Here is an 18,924-nt window from a genome sequence, read left to right on the forward strand (position 1 = left end):
CTGAAAGGCAGAGTAATGCCCTGTCTTTGACAGCTCGCGACTTCACCACAGACTTTCTGAGTACATTTACATAAGACACCAATACTCTGATTTTAATATGATTAAGATAATCCTCTTATTAAAATTCTACGGTGTAACCTTAAAAGGAACCTTACCTTAAAGGAACACCGAGTCTCGAAATGCGGAGGATTTTCTTTCTGTTCGCCATGCGGTATCAACTTACAACAGATGTTGAAAGTTAAAAATGAAACACCCGAAATTGCATGAAATTCTGGATAACCAGTGATGCAACTAATTGTTTTATACTGGAACTTGCCTTCAAAAAGTGCTTCCTTGGTCTTATCCACATTTATTGCATGTTGAACATGTCCACCACAACAGGAAGTTGAAAAACCCTGAACTGCGTTAATTGCATTCTTTTTTTTAACGCGTTAATTCTTTTAAATTAATCGCATGCGTTAACGCGTTAATTTTGACAGCGCTAGTTTTTATTTATTTTTTAAAAACAATTTAAGGTCAATATTATTAGCTCCCTTAAGCTATATTTGTTTTCGATTGTCTACAAGTTCAAGTTCTATTTATTTATATAGCACGTTTCCAACTGCCACAGGACTGCACAAAGTGCTTTACAGAGAGAAAATAAACACATGGTATGAGCATAAAACAGAAAAAACAGCAATAAGCACATAATAGGAAGGAACATAGAAAAATTATCAATAAAAGAGCAAAAATAAAAATAAAAAATACAGTAATAATAATAATTTTTAAAAAAATCCTAATTAAAAGATGCTACCACAGTTGACCAACACTAAACACGATAGAGAACATGACCATTTTGATCCCCCTCCCCACTCCCAAGACCTATAAAATAAATGCGTCTTTAATTTGGACTTACAAATAGGCAGCGACGAAGCCTTTTTTAGCTCTTATGGCAGAGAGTTCCAGAGGCGAGGACCTGCTATAGCAAAAGCATAGCAGCATAGAAAAAGTTCGCCCCTACTTTTGAGGTAGGCCTTTGGAACTATTAATAAAAACTGATCAGCGGAGTGTAGGTAACAATCAGTTGGGATAAATAAAGAGGGCCAAGACCATGTAGGGCTTTATATACAAAGAGAAGGATTTTAAATTCGATTCTTTGTGTCACCGGTAGCCAATGTAGAGACCTTTAAAATAGGAGTGATGTGTGCATATTTCGGGCTTTTAGTTAAGAATCTAGCTGCTGCGTTTTGCACTAACTGTAGGCGAGCAATCTGAGACTTAGGCAGCCCAAAATAGAGAGAGTTGCAATTGTCCAACCGGGAGGTTATAAGCGCGTGTATGTAATTTCTAGAGAGTGTGAAGGAAGAAAGGATTTCATTTTTGAAAGAAGGCGGAGTTGGTAGAAACTATTCCCCACCACTTTTGAGATATGTTTATCAAACTTTAAGTTCTGGTCTAATGTTATGCCCAGGTTACGTATCTGGGGTGATCTGAACTCCTCCAAGTTACCCAGCCTGGGGCGTTTACAGTCAGACAAACAGCTACACAGTCTACAGCAGGGGTTCCCAACCTTTTTTTTTTTGCCAGAGACCCCCTTTTCCCCTAGAAAATATTGTAAGGCCCCCCTCCATATTTAATAATATTATCGCTTATATAAGTTTACAGTAGGTATGTCAAAAAATAGACTGTTTGTTTATTACTATATCTAGATATGATTATGCACAGATAATAGCCTAATGTAAAATATTAAAGCAAAACATCAGTAGGTCTTTTGTATTTTGTACACCTTGCTGTATTGGGGATGAGTGGTCTGCAAATGTCTTATTATTTTGGATGGTCTCATGCATTCATCAAACTTTGGTGCAGATAATGCACTGTGGCTGGGTCAGGGACTCTTTGCTTCGAGAAAATGAAAAAAGAAAATTGCTCAGGTAACGATCTTGGGATTTCCAGCATTGCTAGTGCTGTGACCCGAAATGTCACCTGGGTCTACTATGCTTGGGTCATTACCAGGGCCCGACGGAATCTGCGGACGTTTTTTGCTATTTCTGCAGAGAATTTTGGTAAAAATCTGCGGATTTCTGCGGTATTATTTTGGGAGTATCCAGCAGAGTATCATAACTAAACCCTTAATATATTAAATAAAAAGTAATAAATTACTGAATAAAAACTGAATAAATTCAGATTTACACATTTACTCAAGTAAATAAATAGAATTAATAATGGGCTAAAAATCTGCGGAATTCTGCGGAAAATCTGCGGAATTCTGCGGAAAATCTGCGGAATTCTGCACGCGCAGATTCCATGTGGGCCTAGTCATTACCAGTAGCTGAAGTATAAATCAGTAGCTGATTTATATGATAAAGACGATGAGCCAGGAAATAAAATAAACTAAGATCGTTCTCCTGTCCACTGCTAATTTTTCTTTTTAAATATGACCCCCACCCACCACCACAGAGCTTGCTGATGCCCCCTTGTGGGCCGGGACCCCCCTGTGGGAACAGCTGGTCTACAGAACAAACCATCATTATACAACAGGGTTTTTCAAAGTCTAAGACAGTGGGCCTCCCTTTTGACACAACTTATCCATTGGCGCCCCCCCCCCCCCCCTCCCCCCCTCCCAAACACGCATGCGCACACACACACACACACACACACACACACACAGTATATACACAGTATATATATAAAGACACAGACAGATGTCAGACTGTTAACTCACTTTTATCATCATTTGCATGAAAGTGCAATTATTTACAGAGTAATAACAAGTATTTTAATATAACGTTTTTAAAACTAGGATGATGGTTCAATATGAATAGAACAGATCCAAGAACTGTCCATCCCAGTCAAAACAGTCGAAGTTTAGCGGGTCTCATGCTGTCATTAGCCAAAATATCTTGACAAACCACACATAAAAGTCGTGGTTCATCTAGGGTTGTAACGGTATGAATTTTTTACGGTATGATAATCGTCTAAAACAATACCACGGTTTGACGGTTTCGCGGTATACGGTATGTTACAAATGTTACAAAATAATAGAACAGTGAAGCAAATTTGACTTTTTCCAAATAATATATTTTCAGTTACTATAAACAACACCACTTACAAAGAACAAATAAAAAAATAAGAAAATAATAAATAATGTATCAAAGTCCAAATAAACATGGTGCAAATCCTCAGTAAAAAAAATAGATATAAATATTTACTATACTATAAATAGTTACATAACGAAACTAGATTCAATATGGACCATCCTTAGGTTTTATGTGCCAGCATGGATATGGTTGTCTGTGGATATGGATTTGGATATGGTTGTCTGCAGTGCAGACAAACAGCTGCACCTTCATTTGCGTCTTTTGAAAACAGCAAGAGCAGCAGTTCGTCTTTGCTGTGTCACTGTTTTGTCATGTTTCTGTGCTGCTGTGCATGCAAAAGTACTTAGTATGAGAATTATTTCATGCAAAACTCTTTTTTTGCGTTTTATTTAGCCGCGCATAAATGTACAGCCTATCTCTCATTCTGTGTTGTTCAAAAAGCTCGTTTTTGGTCCACAAACAAAAGCGAAACCTATGCTTATTGGTTGTGATATAGCGAGTTTGAACCAATCTGGGCATGGAGGAGGGACAATGCATCAATGTATCGTGTCTGGTTTGTCCGGAGACACAGTAACGAGCGTTTCTTTGTCAAATCAGCGTTGTCAAATTTTGATGACGTAACCGCACTGATTCCGGAGCCTCCGGAGCCGCGAATGTTATGTGATACAGCACTGGAAAGCTGAGATTCTCTTCTTTATGCCAATCTTTGAACTGTATGAATCGGATCAGCGGATCAAAAGTTATTAAACATTTAAGAGCAATACTTATTTTTAGCCGCGGGCAGCTGTCTCGGTCTTTAAGGGTTAAAACCGTTGATATGCAATTGTTCATGGTATGATAATCGTGCACGTTCAAATCGTGGTAGACCGTCATACCGGTATATTGTTACAACCCTAGGTTCATCAGCTGGTCCTGTCCACGTAAATCCTAAACTCAAATACTGATCATCATATCGTCGTCTTTTGGGTTTAAGCCCTGAACCTGAAGGCTTTGAATACCAGTATTGGCGGGCTTGCCAAACAGAAGCGAATTCACAGCTATGGCCTTCTGGGTAAAAAAGGTTTTCTTATTTTTGACATATTATTTTTTTTTAGCTTTGTTTAATTCAAAAGTTTAAATATACTAAAAAATACATATAATAATTAAACTTAATAATTATATTTTTATTATATAACATTTTTTCCCGCGCCTCCCCTGACATGCTCTGGCGCCCCCCAGGGGAGGCCCGCCTCACACTTTGAAAACCCCTGTTATACAATAACTTGCCTAATTATCATAACCTGCCAAGTTAACCTATTGATCCTAGTTAAGCCTTTGTAATGTCACTTTAAGCTGTATAGAAGTGTCTTAAAGAATATCTACACCAACACAGGGAGAACATGCAAACTCCACACAGAAATGCCAAGTGACCCAGCCAGGACTCGAACCAGCAACCTCCTTGCTGGGAGGCCACAGTGCTAACCCTAACCACCTTGTCAATGCATATAGTGATATCAGAATCCTCTTCTCAGTGTCTGATCATGTTTAAGAGATTAATCAGAGCAGTTTTCCTCATGTGAATGATCTACACGTGGCCTGATCTCGCTGATCAATCTGATTGTTTTCCAAAAAGCCCTTAAACTGTATTAGCTCCAGCAGAAACTCAATCGATGACAGAGCACATGGTGTCAGACGCCACGCAGATCAATGCTGGCCTGATAAAGACCCGTCTAGGCATGGACCGGTGTAAGACTCTCACAGTACTGTGATTACTGCGCTGAAATATGCTCTTTTTAGTATAATTTGGTGGCTTTAAAACCTTGACTTTTCTAAACCACAGTAAACCTTTAAACCGGTTCTCATGCCATATAGATCCATCCTTGTTTTACTCAGTACTGAACTGTATTGGATCTTTATATGCAGTGAAATGAGGAGAGCTGTGATATCTGCACTCAACCACTGATTACTGTCAGACTTTCTCTGCTGATAAATAATAGCAGACGCGCTCTGCTGTTTGGCCATTGAGCTCACCAGGAAGATATTTCAATACTTCACTCTGATGTGCGAACACTCTTCTTATTTGTTCAGCAATACAGCTTTCTGTTAGAGTTTGTGCTTGTGTTGTTTTGTCTGTTAAAATCTGTTTGGACACTTGAACACAACATTAAAACAAGAGACTGTAAATTAATTGGGTAAAAAAAAAAAAAAAAAAATATATATATATATATATATATATATATATATATATATATATATATATATATATATATATATATATATATATATATATATATATAATTTATACTGTAGTATATTTTATATATTAATTTATATTATATATTTATATTATTATATTTAATATTATACACACACACATATATATATATATATATATATATATATATATATATATATATATATATATATATATATATATATATATATACACACACAAACATAAATTGCTATATACTAATTTAATTATTATTATTATTAACACTAAAATAATAATAATAATAATAAATGAAATAAAATAAAATAAAAAATAACAAAAAAATAAAATAACATAAATTCTTGGTGTGAAATAAAAATAAAATAAGTATCTGTGTAAAATAAAACAAAATAGTGCAACCACAAAATATTCATTCATATATAAACAACCATACACTTTTATAATCATTATAATAAACCATTTTTACATTGAATTCAATAATCATTGGTTGAATTTTTTTTATATATACATTAATTAATTAATTTAATTAATTAAATAAATAACACAATTAAATTAAGTAAATAATAAAATAAATAAATAGCAGTGATTATAGGTAAAGTTGAATCTAACCATTAAATCCACTAGTTAAGACACTATATGAATGGCATATTTTAGAGCATGCACTTGAAAGAAGTATTGCATGAAGGCAATCCAAAACTTCGGAGCATTTTATTTGGCATGCATAATAAATAAATATTTTGAACAGCAACAAAGTGGCGCAGTAGGTAGTGCTGTCGCTTTACAGCAAGAAGGTCGCTGGTTCGAGTCTCGGCTGGGTCAGTTGGCGTTTCTGTGTGGAGTTTGCATGTTCTCCCTGAGTTCGCGTGGGTTTCCTCCGGGTGCTGCGGTTATTGATTGATTGATTGATTGATTTATGCCATATAAAATGCTCAGATGTTTTGGATTGCCTTAAACCACAAAACCAAAATAACACTTAAAATAAAATAATCAATAATATTAATAATAATAACAATTAACAATAAATAATAAACAATATGTGTAAAATATTTATTTATGCCAAATAAAATGAAAAACCAACAAAACATGTCAAATAAAAAATCATAAATAATAATAATAATATTAACAACAACAATTATTGGTCAGAAGTTTTGGGTTGCCTTATTGCACAAAACCAAAATAACACATAAGAAATAATAATAGTATTAATAATAATAACAGCAATAATTTATTTATTCTAAGTAAATTGCTCAAAAGTTTCGGATTGCCTTTATGCCACACATATAACATATTCGTGCAAAATATTTATTTATTTATTTATTTATTTATTTATTTATTTATTTATTTAAGCGTGTGTGTGTGTGTGTGTGTGTGTGTGTGTGTGTGTGTGTGCGTGTGCGTGCGTGCGTGCGTGCGTGCGTCTGTGTGTGTGTGTGTGTGTGTGTGTGTGTGTGTGTGTGTGTGTGTGTGTGCATGCATGCATGCCACATAAAATGCTCAGAAGTTTTGGGTTGCCTTAATGCACAAGAACAAAATAACACTTTAAACTTAAAATTATAAATTCATTCATTCATAAATTGCCTTAAAGCCACACATATAAAATATTATGTGCAAAATGTATGTTTCTTTATGTATTAATGGCAAATAAAATGCTCATAAGTTTTGGATTGTCTTAAAGCACAAAACCAAATAACACTTAATAAATAAAATTAATAATATATTAGTGTGTGTGTGTGTGTGTGTGTGTGTGTGTGTGTGTAAAATAATAACTATTTTATTAGTAATATTTTAAATGTAAAACTGGAGCTCAAATCTAAACCAAATGCTACTATTTGATATACAAGATGAGTGATTAGTATATAATCATTTATTTTTACCTTACTTTAAATTAGCATCAAGAAGCAATGGATATATATAAAAAAGAGCAGACACTAGATCGCAAACACAACTCATATGTTGTGCTAAAAACTGAAACACAAATTATATGCTGTGCTAAAAACTCAAACACAACTCATACACTGTGCTAAAAACTCAAACACAACTCATACACTGTGCTAAAAACTCAAACACAACTCATACACTGTGCTAAAAACTCAAACACAACTCATACACTGTGCTAAAAACTCAAACACAACTCATACACTGTGCTAAAACTCAAATACAACTAATACACTGTGCTAAAAACTCAAAAGATGTCAAAGGCACAAGACTGACATTTTAACAGTGACATCTATTGGTAGTTATTAGAAAAACAGAGATGTTTTACGACACAGCAACTTTAGCCATCTGCTCTCATGCTAACTTTTCTTTCCACCCACAAGCAGGAATTTTGGGGGGGAAGAGAAGAAGAGACTGACTCATGGAATAAATGACAGAATCATACAGACTTATTACTTTAACAGAGACACAAAAACTGCAGAATGAAACTCTCTTTGAAGTATTGAAAACCCCGAGCGCGTGTGTGAAAAGCTTCTCTTCCTACCTGCGACATGATGGAGGTGTTTCTGAGAGGAGAAAAGAGAAGAAAAGCAGACAGGAGTTCAGTTTCTGGATGCTCTTCTGTCCATGATCTCTGACTGACTGTGAAGATCTGCTGCTTTTCTCTCTTCTCTCTCCTTCTGTCAGAGCAGCGGGGATTGACAGGCAAGTCGGCCAATCAGAGCGCAGAGGCGGAGCCTCGCCCAATAGAGTGGGCGGGTCTACGCGAAGTTTTTTTTTTGAATGCTTAACACTTCTTAATTACACAATAAGACTGAGATAATTTACATGCACATACTTTACCTGAAAGCTAATACTGATAATAATAATATTAATAATAATATTACAAAAAGTGTAGATAATTAAATAAATTGGTGATGTTTATATTTTTATTTTATACAGAAATCCATTAATAACAGAAATATTATATTTATTTATGAGAACAATCCATTCACATTCTTTACTATAACTTTAATAATAATAATAAATATTATTATTAATATTATTAAAATACAATTAGATAATTAAATAAAGATCTAAATGATTTTTTTTATTTACAATGTTTAAACAATAATAAAGCCATTTATAACTGAAATAATTATCAATATTATTAATATACTCACAATATATTAATATTATACACAATAAGATTGGAATACAAATCTATTTATTTTCACAATCTTACCTTTACATTTTCTTTGATATTGTTATTGTGATATTGTTGTTGTTTTTATTATTATTATTATTATTAACATTTGTGAACATCAACAGATTAAATTGAACTTTATTATTATTGTTATTATTATTATTATTATTAAAAATCTATGTGAAGTTTTTAAGTTTTTATCTACAATGCTTAAACAATAATTAAAAAATTATGAAAGTTGGTAAAGATGAATAATTAAATAATTAATAACCTTAAAATATATTATACAAAATATATAGTATATATATACATTATATTATTAAAATAAAAATCAACTTACATTCACATTCTTTACCTTAATAATAATAATAATAATAATAATAATAATAATAATACAAAAAAGCAGATAGAAGAAGAAGTTTTTATTTTTATTTACAATGTTTGAACAATAAAAAAGCCAATAATAACTGAAAAATATACCAATATTATTAATATACACAAAATATAATAATAATATACATAATAAGATTGGGATAACATAAGCACAATAATATTGAAAAAACAATCAATTTACATTTATTATTATTATTAATAATAATAATAATAATAATAATAATGATGATGATGATGATGATGATGATATATTAATAATAATAATGATGATGATAATAATAATGATGATGATAATAATAATAATAATGATAATAATAATACTAATAATGATAATAATAATAGTAATAATAATAATAATAATAGTGATGATAATGATGATGATGATATAATAATAATGATGATAATAATAATAATAATAATGATAATAATATTAATAATAATAATAATAATAATAATAATAATAATAATAATAATAATAATGATAATAATAATAATAATGATGATGATGATGATAATAATAATAATAAAGATGATGATGATAATAATAATAATAATGAGAACAATAATAATAATAATAATAATAATAATAATAATGATAATAATAATAATAATATTAATAATAATAATATAATGATAATAATAATGATGATGATAATAATAATAATAATGATAATAACAATAATAATAATAATAATAATAATAATAATTATTATTATTATTATTATTGTTATACAAGGAAAAGTAGATAGTTAAAAGATGTTTTTTACTCTTAATTACAATGATTGAACAATAATAAAGAAAGCTATTAATAACAGGAGAAAAAAATAGGAGTGAACTGTTAAAATAAGACTGAAACAGGCGTGTAAAGTCATCATGCACTGCAGATTCAGTAGCTGCTGTTCGGCCCTTCACTGATGACAGTAAAAGCCACAGTGAGAAATGCAGATTAATTTGATCTCATGGCCGCCGGTCACTGTTAGCGAGAGTTAATGATGTGCTGGAGGACAATGACAGAGTCCGAAACAAGCAGACTCAGATTTACTACAGTATTTCAGCATTCAACTGCAGAGATTTCTGGTTTAACAGCTCATTTCTATCCTCGTCTGTAGGTTTAGAGGGATCTGGAACAAGCCTGTACAGTCAGCGCGCTGCACAACATATAATCAGCCGTTTCTGCAACTCCAGGCACTTTCACAGTTTGTTAAGCGGGTTAATTATCAGCACTCGAAAGATTTTCACTTTCATGTTTTATGAAGGTCATATCAGGTGGCGCAGTGGTTAGCACTATGGCCTCATAGCAAGAAGGTCGCTGGTTCAGGTGCCAGCTGGGTCAGTTGGCGTTTCTGTGTGGAGTTTGCATGTTCTCCCCGTGTTGGTGTAGGTTTCCTCTGTGTGCTCCAGTTTCCCCCACAGTCCAAACACATGCGCTATAGGGGCATTGATGAACTAAACTGTCCGTAGTTTATGAATATGGGTGCTTGAATGAGTGTTTCCCAGTACAGGGTTGCAGCTGGAAAGGCATCCACTGCATGAAACATATGCTGGAATAGTTGGTGGTTCCTTCCACTGTGGTGACCCCTGATGAATAAGGGACTAAGCCGAAAGAAAGTTAATGAAGGTCATTTCAAAAGTATCTTGGATTTTTTTTATGCTTTCTTTGTTTTGAATTCATTAAATAAACAAAATAAAAATGTTTTGTTTTTATTTTGAATAATAATGATGATATGATGATAATAAAAATAACTAGACGTTAAAGTTTGACGGCAAACTTTAAGCTGGCTTGAGAACGCTGTTATTAGCATGTTTCGAGCATTACTTACCATGTTTATAGCCTGAAATAGCATCATTTTAACATGAATTATGATGTTGCGAGAATCATTTTAACATGCATTAGCATGTTGTTAGCATAATTCTAGTATGAATTAGCATATTGGCATGAAATGCTTTGCTTATTTATATGATGATGATGTTAGTATAAAACTCATTCATTCATTTTCTTGTCGGCTTAGTCCCTTTATTAATCTGGGGTCGCCACAGCGGAAAGAACCGCCAACTTATCCAGCACGTTTTTACGCAGCGGATGCCCTTCCAGCAGCAACCCATCTCTGGGAAACATCCACACACACTCATACACTACGGACAATTTAGCCCACACAATTTACCTGCAGCATGTCTTTGGACTGTGGGGGAAACCGGAGCACCCGGAGGAAACCCACGCGAACGCAGGGAGAACATGCAAACTCCACACAGAAATGCCAACTGAGCTGAGGCTCGACCCAGCGACCTTCTTGCTGTGAGGCGACAGCACTACCTACTGCGCCACTATCTAATGTTATAAATAATAATAATAATTAATAATATACATTTTTTGAAAGATTTATTTTTGGCATTTATTAGATAGGACAATATTGAGACAGGAAGCGAAGTTGGAGAGAGAGAAGGGGGTCGGAAAATTTCTTTGAGCCGGGATTTAAACTTGAGGGATTTGCTACTGCACCATATGTCGGTGCTCTAACCACTAGGCTATTGCGCCGACATAACATACATTTTTTAAATGCTAAAATTAATGCTAAAATATATCATTTAAAATACTTGGTATATGTAAATCTATAATATGTGAAATAATCATATTTTAAAAATCTATACAGTTTCACAGTTGAAAGCAGAAGTTTACATACACTGTATAGAAAGGCACATAGCCATTTAAACAAGTCAGATGTTAATGCGACTAAACGTTTTCTCTTTTAGGTAAGTGAGGATAATCACATGTGTTTCTGTTCTGCTTAATAGCAGAATAATGAGAGAGATATTGTTTGAGAAATTGTTTTAACTTTTCTTGAAAGTCAAGTTTACACACAATAAGATTATTCTGCCTCTGGAAAAGCTCAGATGATGATGTCAGTGTTCTGGAAGTTTCTGATTGGCTAATTGACAACATTTGAGTTAATGTGAGGCACAACTGTAGAATAGTATTTAAGGAAAAGCTCAAACACACTGCTTCCCTGTGTGACAACATGGAAAAATCAACAAGCCAGAATCAACAACAAAGCCAGATTACCATTAGCTAAACTACACTGGGAAAAAGACTAATATTGTAGACATGTCCTGTGCTCTGATGGAGCTGAGATTGAACTGTTTGGCCATAATGACCAGTGATACATTTGGAGGACAAAGGGGAAAGCTTACAAGCCTAGGAACACCATCCCAACTGTGAAGTATGGGGGCGGCAGCATCATGTTGTGGGGCTGTTTTGCTGCAGGAGGGACTGGTGCACTACACAGCATAGATGGCATCATGAAGAAAGAACATTATGGAGAAATACTGAAGCAACATCTCAACACATCAGCCAGGACATTAAAACTTGACTACAAACTTGACTCCAAACAGACCATGACCCTCAGCATACTGCCAAATTAGTTCACATGTGCTTTAAGGACAACAGAGTGAATGTTTTGGAGTGGCCATCACAAAGCCCTGATCTCAATCCTGTAGAAAATTTGTGGGCAGAGTTGAAAAAGCTTGTGCGAGCAAGACAGCCTACAAATCTGACTCAGCTACACCAATTCTGTCAGGAGGAATGGGCCAAAACTCCTGCAAACTACTGTGAGAGGCTTGTGAAAGGAGAACCAAAACATTTGACCAAAGTAAAACAGTTTAAAAGCAAAGCTAAAAATACCAAGAAAATGTGTGAAAACTGTTGACTGTCTATAAATTCACAAAAACACTCTCTAAAAAAAATATCTCATTATTCTGGCATTTAGCAAATGTTAATCATTTAGGTAATCCTAACGGACCTAAAATATTAAACATTTAGTATGATTTACATAAAAAATGGTCATACTTCCACCACAGGATCTAATAAAATGCATAAAGTGAGAAGTGACAGAACTGATCCTTTACTGACTGACTTTAGCTCCTGTGCTGAAGCTCATGTGTTTTGAACAGTTTCATGTCGAAAGCATTTATTTTCGCAATGTTTACAAACGGAGAAGTTCCAGCATTGAAGAAACACCCGCTTATAGATTTAGCACACTGCGTTTATGATTCTCCACGCAACCCGATCGCCTGCTTCGAGTCCTCCAGGGAAACTCAAGCGCTTTCACTAAACAAACATTTATTCGGCTGTGCAGAATGAGAGAGCCTCGGCGTTTCCACTGCATGTGTGCAAGTGTGGAAACACAGCAGCTCTTTCCCAAAGTCTGTGGTGAAGCTGAAGAATGCTGGAATTTCTGCGGCAGAAGTCAAGCGAGTTCAATTCATTTCTGACCATTATCATGCAGACCAAAGCAACCGAGAACGCTTAATGGAGTCTTTATACTGCACACATGCTGGATGCTTGACTCTGATTGGCTGTAAGGTGTTTGGTTATTGTCAGATAAACGCACAGCTAAAGTATTTCCGGCAGGTTTAGAGCGCATTACTGCTCCATATCACTCCGCTGAATGATTAGAGTAATTTCACAGCGACAACAGTCAGAAACACAACAGAAGGAGGAGGAGGAGATGTGAAAGACACAAGTGCTACACACAGGAGATGATTGAGGAGGACGAAATGAAAATAAAAGTGTGTAGGAAGGAGAAAAGTGTAAATAGTGTTAAACACACTCTGACACGTGGTAAGAACATTGTACCCCAATGTCAAGGGACGTTGCATTTTGTTTGGAAATTAAATTCGGGTTAATGTCAGAACAACATCAGCCTGACATCAGTGTTCAACATCCAACCTAAAATCAACCAAATATCAACGTCTAATGATGTTACAGCTTGATGTTGTGATTACCACTATGACGTCTATCAGACGTTGGATTGTGGTTGCCATACCTGATGAATAAATGTCAGTATTTGACGTCAATATGTTGGTTTAGGATGTCGGCTCCATGTTGAATTTTTGTCACTTTCTAACCTAAAATCAACCAAATATCAACGTCATTTGAAGTCTTTAGAGGACGTCAAGATAACGTTGTTCTTAGACTCTGGATAGGCATTGAATTTTAGTCACATGACCTCAGGGTCTAAATATAACCCGATATTAATATCTTATGATGTTGTGTGCCTGCTGGGATTATTCAATAAAGCTGTTGAATGTTTGATTCTGATTGGCTAAATGTGTTCGGTGGGTGGCGCAGTGGGTGGCACGTTCACCTCACAGCAAGAAGGTCGCTGGTTTGAACCTCGGCTCAGTTGGCGTTTTTGTGTGAAGTTTGCATGTTCTCCCTGCGTTCGTGTGGGTTCCCTCCGGGTACTCCGGTTTCCCCCACAGTCCAAACACATGCGGTACAGGTGAATTGGGTAGGCTAAATTGTCTTTAGTGTATGAGTGTAAGTGTGAATGTGTGTGTGAATGTTTCCCAGAGATGGGTTGCGGCTGGAAGGGCATCCGCTGCGTAAAAACTTGCTGAATAAGTTGGCGGTTCATTCCGCTGTGGCGACCCCGGATTCATAAAGGGACTAAGCCGACAAGAAAATTAATAAATGTGTTCGGTTATTGTCCGATAAATACACAGCTAAAGTAGTTCCGGCAGGTTTTGAGTGCATTACAGCTCCACATCACTCCACTGCTGAATGTTCTGAGTTATTTCACAGCTACAACAGTTAAAATACACATCAGAACACAACAGAAGGGCAAGGAGATGTGGAGGACACTAGTGCTACACACAGGAGACACTTGAGGAGGACAAATCGGAAAAAAAAAGTGTGTAAGAAGAAGAAAAGTGTAAGGAGACAAGCTTGAGTTCTGTTTTATTTATCACCTAATCAATCGTGGCTAATTTGAGTAGTTATTGTAGTGTCAGTTACGTGTTTAGGTGTCAAAGTACTCTGAAGTCTACTTAATCTACTCTTTGTAAGTCTTTTGGTGCACTGAAGGGTGGCTAGCATTATGACTGACATTTATATCATTTATGTGAGTAGTTCTCTATGCTGTTGCGCACTGTGTTAGGGCAGGGGTTCCCAAACTTTTCAGCCCGCGACCCCCAAAATAAAAATGTCAGTGACTCGCGACCCCCAATATCCTCTGAGGTGGTTATAAATACAGAAACCTTGCATGCAATAAGGCAGACACACCAATTAAATTTGTGTCAGTGCTTTAAATGTGCCAGAAAGTATAACCTGATGTTATAAAATCAAAATGCATCTGACGCTATTGCTGCCTTTAATATAATGTAATTACCCCAGGGGTCGCAATCCAATAGAACTAGTAACTATAAGCTACTATAGTAACTATATAGTATATAGTAACTATAAACGACTATTTTTATTTTCAGTATAGTTATGGATAAAATATGTTAATTCTTATGGTTTGATAAAAATAAATAGATTTTTGGAAATCACTAGGCGACCCCCCTTCATTGCCCCGCGACCCCTCGGGGGGTCCCGACCCCCACTTTGAGAACCACTGTGTTAGGGTATATAATCTCTCTAGGCTATCAGCATAATAATATGTTACTGTGTATAAGCCATCCCAGCAGGAACAGGACGTCAACATGACGTCAGATTGATGTTGTACCTTAATGTCGAGGGACGTTGCATTTGGTTTGGAAATTAAATTCAGGTTAATGTCAGAACAACATCAGCCTGACATCAATGTTTAACATCCAACCTAAAACCAACCAAATATCAACATCTAATGATGTTACAGCTTGACGTTTTGATTACCACTATGAAGTCTATCAGATGTTGGATTGTGGTTGCCATACCTGATGAATAAATGTCAGTATTTGACGTCAATATGATGTTGGTTTAAGATGTTGTCTCTACAATGAACTTTGGTCACTTCCCAACCTAAAATCAACCTAATATCAACGTCATTTGAAGTCTTTAGTGGACGTCAAGATAACGTCGTTCTTAGATTTTGGATAGGCATTGAATTTTAGTCACATGGCCTCACGGTCTAAATCTAACCCGATATTAATATCTTATGATGTTGTGTGCCTTCTGGGATTATTCAACAAGGCTGTTGTATGCTTGATTCTGATTGGCTAAATACTAATGTCAGATAAATGTTCCGGCAGGTTTTGAGCACATCACAGCTCCATAACACTCCTCTGAATGATCATAGAGTTATTTAACTGCCACAACAGTCAGAAATCACATCAGAACACAAGAGAAGGCTTTGGTGGAGATGTGGAGGAAACTAGTGCTACACACAGGAGACGCTTGAGGAGGACAAAAACCTGACAAATAACCTCTCAAATATAACATCTCAACAGTGGATTTGGCAGAGACCAGAGGAGAAGAGCAAGAATCACCCTGAGGACGGTCAATTATTAGACTATAATGCACAGCTGTTTCAATATTATTTTATAAACAATTGCTATCAATTTCTCTTCAGGTTTAATCAGTTTAATTCATGGTTTTGTTACTTTTAGCTTAATTTTTATTTTGTGAACACATTTCTATTTCAACCCAGGACCATTAGTAATATGTGCCCAGGGATACATTTTTAAGAACTTGACAAATATATACCCTGGACTACGTCTTCTTGTCATTTTTGTTTTCCCAAATCCACTAGGGGGCGCTGTGTACATTTCTGACAATCTCAAATAGTTACTCAAATAGTACTTAAACATCTCCCGTTCCACCGCATCCCAAAGGTGCCCTATTGGATTGAGTTCTGGTGACTGTGGAGGCCATTTGAGTACAGTGAACTCATTGTCATGTTCAAGAAACCAGTCTGAGATGATTGAGCTTTATGACATGCTGCGTTATCCTGCTGGAAGTAGCCATCAGAAGATGAGGAGACTGTGCTCATAAAGGGATGGACATGGTCAGCAACAATACTCAGGTAGGCTGTGGTGTTGACACGATGCTCAATTGGTAATAATGGACCCAAAGTGTGTCAAGAAAATCTCCCCCACACCATTACACCACCACCACCACCAGCCTGAACCGCTGATACAAGGCAGGATGATCCATGCTTTCATGATGTTGATGCCAAATTCTGACCCGAGCATCTGAATGTGTCAGCAGAAATGGAGACTCATCAGAGCAGCAACGTTTCTCCAATCTTCTATTGTCCAGTTTTGGTGAGCCTGTGTGAATTGTAGCCTCAGTTTCCTGTTCTTAGCTGACAGGAGCGGCACCCGGTGTGGTCTTCTGCTGCTGTAGCCCATCCGCCTCAAGGTTGGACGTGTTGTGTGTTCAGAGATGCTCTTCTGCAGACCTCGGCTGTAACGAGTGCTTATTTGAGTTACTGTTGCCTTTCTATCAGCTGGCCATTCTCCTCTGACCTCTGGCAGCATTTGCCGCACCAGAACTGCCACTCACTGGATGTTTCCTCTTTGTCGGACCATTCTCTGTAAACCCTAGAGATGGCTTTGCATGAAACTCTCTGTAGATGTTTAGCATTAGTTAATGGAAATAAAGTCACTTATTGTTAGCAAGCAGGACTTTTTAATAATGCATCATATAATAATATTATATAATAAAGTACTGATCATTATTTATTAACGTTACTTAATACACAATCTAATGTAACAGTAGTGCAATGTGTAAACATAAAAACTAAATAAAAATATAATTAAAATGATATTTAATGAAACAATTGAATAAAAACGTCTTCATATAGATCAGGTTTCTGTGCGGGTGATAATGATTGTTCCTCATATGGGCTCAAACTCTTCATCTGTGGATGTTTTTCCAGATCCTGCATTTTTTCCGAGTCTCTCTCGCTCTGGCTTTATTCAGGCTGAAACTTCTCCGCCAAACCAGAGCTGCAGCAAACACTCCACCAACTAACTAAAATCCTGCTAAAAAGCAGACCACGACTGCATTTGGAGGACAGAAAGTGAAATGAAGATGAGATGATGAAAATCTGCTGTTTGTGAGTTCAGCTGGAAGAGAATCGCTCCTGTTGTTTCTCTCAAAACCTCAAGAGATACTGCGCAAATACACTGAGAAAAACAGGACTCTCTTCTTCAGGGGTTTTGTACTGTTCTTAATAAACATACAACATGTGAAAAAGTTTGGACACCCTATAAAGTTTATGTTGTATTATATCAGGACATGAAAATGATTGTCATATAGAAATCTGATATATGGCAATATATGCTAATTGCATATATAAGATCCAGTAAACAACTCACTGATTCAACTGATCCATTCAGGGGTCCTTTCTTCGTACCTCGCTTAAATGATCTAAGATGATTTGGCAGATCCTGGATCTTTTAATCTTGATAACTGATCTCTGGCTAATTTGGTTCTTCAAACAAGTTCAGGAATCAGATTAGAATGTCTGGAAAACTGATCTGAGATCGCTGCGTGTGTTGTGAAGGACAGATCTATTGATCCTCGAAATCATGATCAGCAATGCAATGATTGGCTGATGGCACAGCAGCGTAATGACATCATCTAATTAATATTCAATTATCCATGTGAGCAAAATTACATCAAATTAGCAGTAAACGGTTTGTTAAATATGACACGCAGTAACCTTCCACATTTGTTGTGAGCTGCAGGCTTTACACTTTCATGCGTCAAGTGTATTCATCATGTATTTCAATGCATATCAGTGTATTTAGTTGTACATTTAGAAAAGATTTTCTTTATTATAGTAGCTGTTTTTTTAATCGCTGTATGGAATAACTGGTTGTTTACAAAAGCATTTTGATATTGGTAAAGGCGTCTGCAACTTTTGTGAAGCATCAAATCACTGGCATATTAACTGTCAAAACATGTTTATGACTGCATAAATGTATTATTGCTTTTTTTAAGAGTCACATATTGTGCATTTCTATTATACACAATTTGTACTAAAGCGATCTAAAAAGTTTATTTCAATAAGTTTTGTCTTTGCACCACCAGGTGGCAGTTACTTTCATTTCGGGGGTGCAGACTGCATAAGTTTTATTAATATGTATAACTTTATTTATTTTATTAATAACTATAACTTTATATATATATAGTTAAAAAATATTTACTATTTTCCCAAGTGTATATAACTACTACTGTAAGAAAATATCAGAATTGGGAACATACTTTCTCTATTATCTTTGCTTGAACTGAGCCGATCTAATCCTGTTTATATGAATTGAACCTGCTTCTGATCAGGTTTGAGCTAGCAGAACTGTTGCTATGACAACAACTCTCGGATCAGCTTTGTAGAATGAAACGATCCTGGATCATG

At 35.5% G+C, this 18,924-nt stretch overlaps 1 protein-coding gene and 1 long non-coding RNA gene across 9 annotated transcripts in view; one reads left to right on the forward strand and one right to left on the reverse strand.

Annotated features, from left to right (window-relative positions):
• Positions 1-18,924, reverse strand: part of mid1 (midline 1) — a 144,531-nt gene that overhangs the window by 88,988 nt on the left and 36,619 nt on the right. For 2 of the 8 annotated variants that reach the window (XR_012385701.1, XM_002663432.8), the window contains exon 1: positions 7,769-7,870. The exons of 5 other annotated variants lie outside the window; for them this stretch is intronic. The gene's annotated coding sequence lies outside the window, so the exon portion shown is untranslated. Of the gene's footprint in view, positions 1-316; positions 416-7,768; positions 7,871-18,924 lie in introns of those variants that run through there. One more of the 8 variants, XM_073913315.1, reaches the window with a different exon arrangement.
• The window catches only part of LOC141376238 (uncharacterized), an 86,992-nt gene that overhangs the window by 23,335 nt on the left and 44,733 nt on the right, over positions 1-18,924 (forward strand). The window lies entirely within an intron of this gene.

This window comes from Danio rerio, chromosome 9 (genome assembly GCF_049306965.1).
Source record: "Danio rerio strain Tuebingen ecotype United States chromosome 9, GRCz12tu, whole genome shotgun sequence".
In the NCBI taxonomy this organism is placed as follows: Eukaryota; Metazoa; Chordata; class Actinopteri; order Cypriniformes; family Danionidae; genus Danio; species Danio rerio.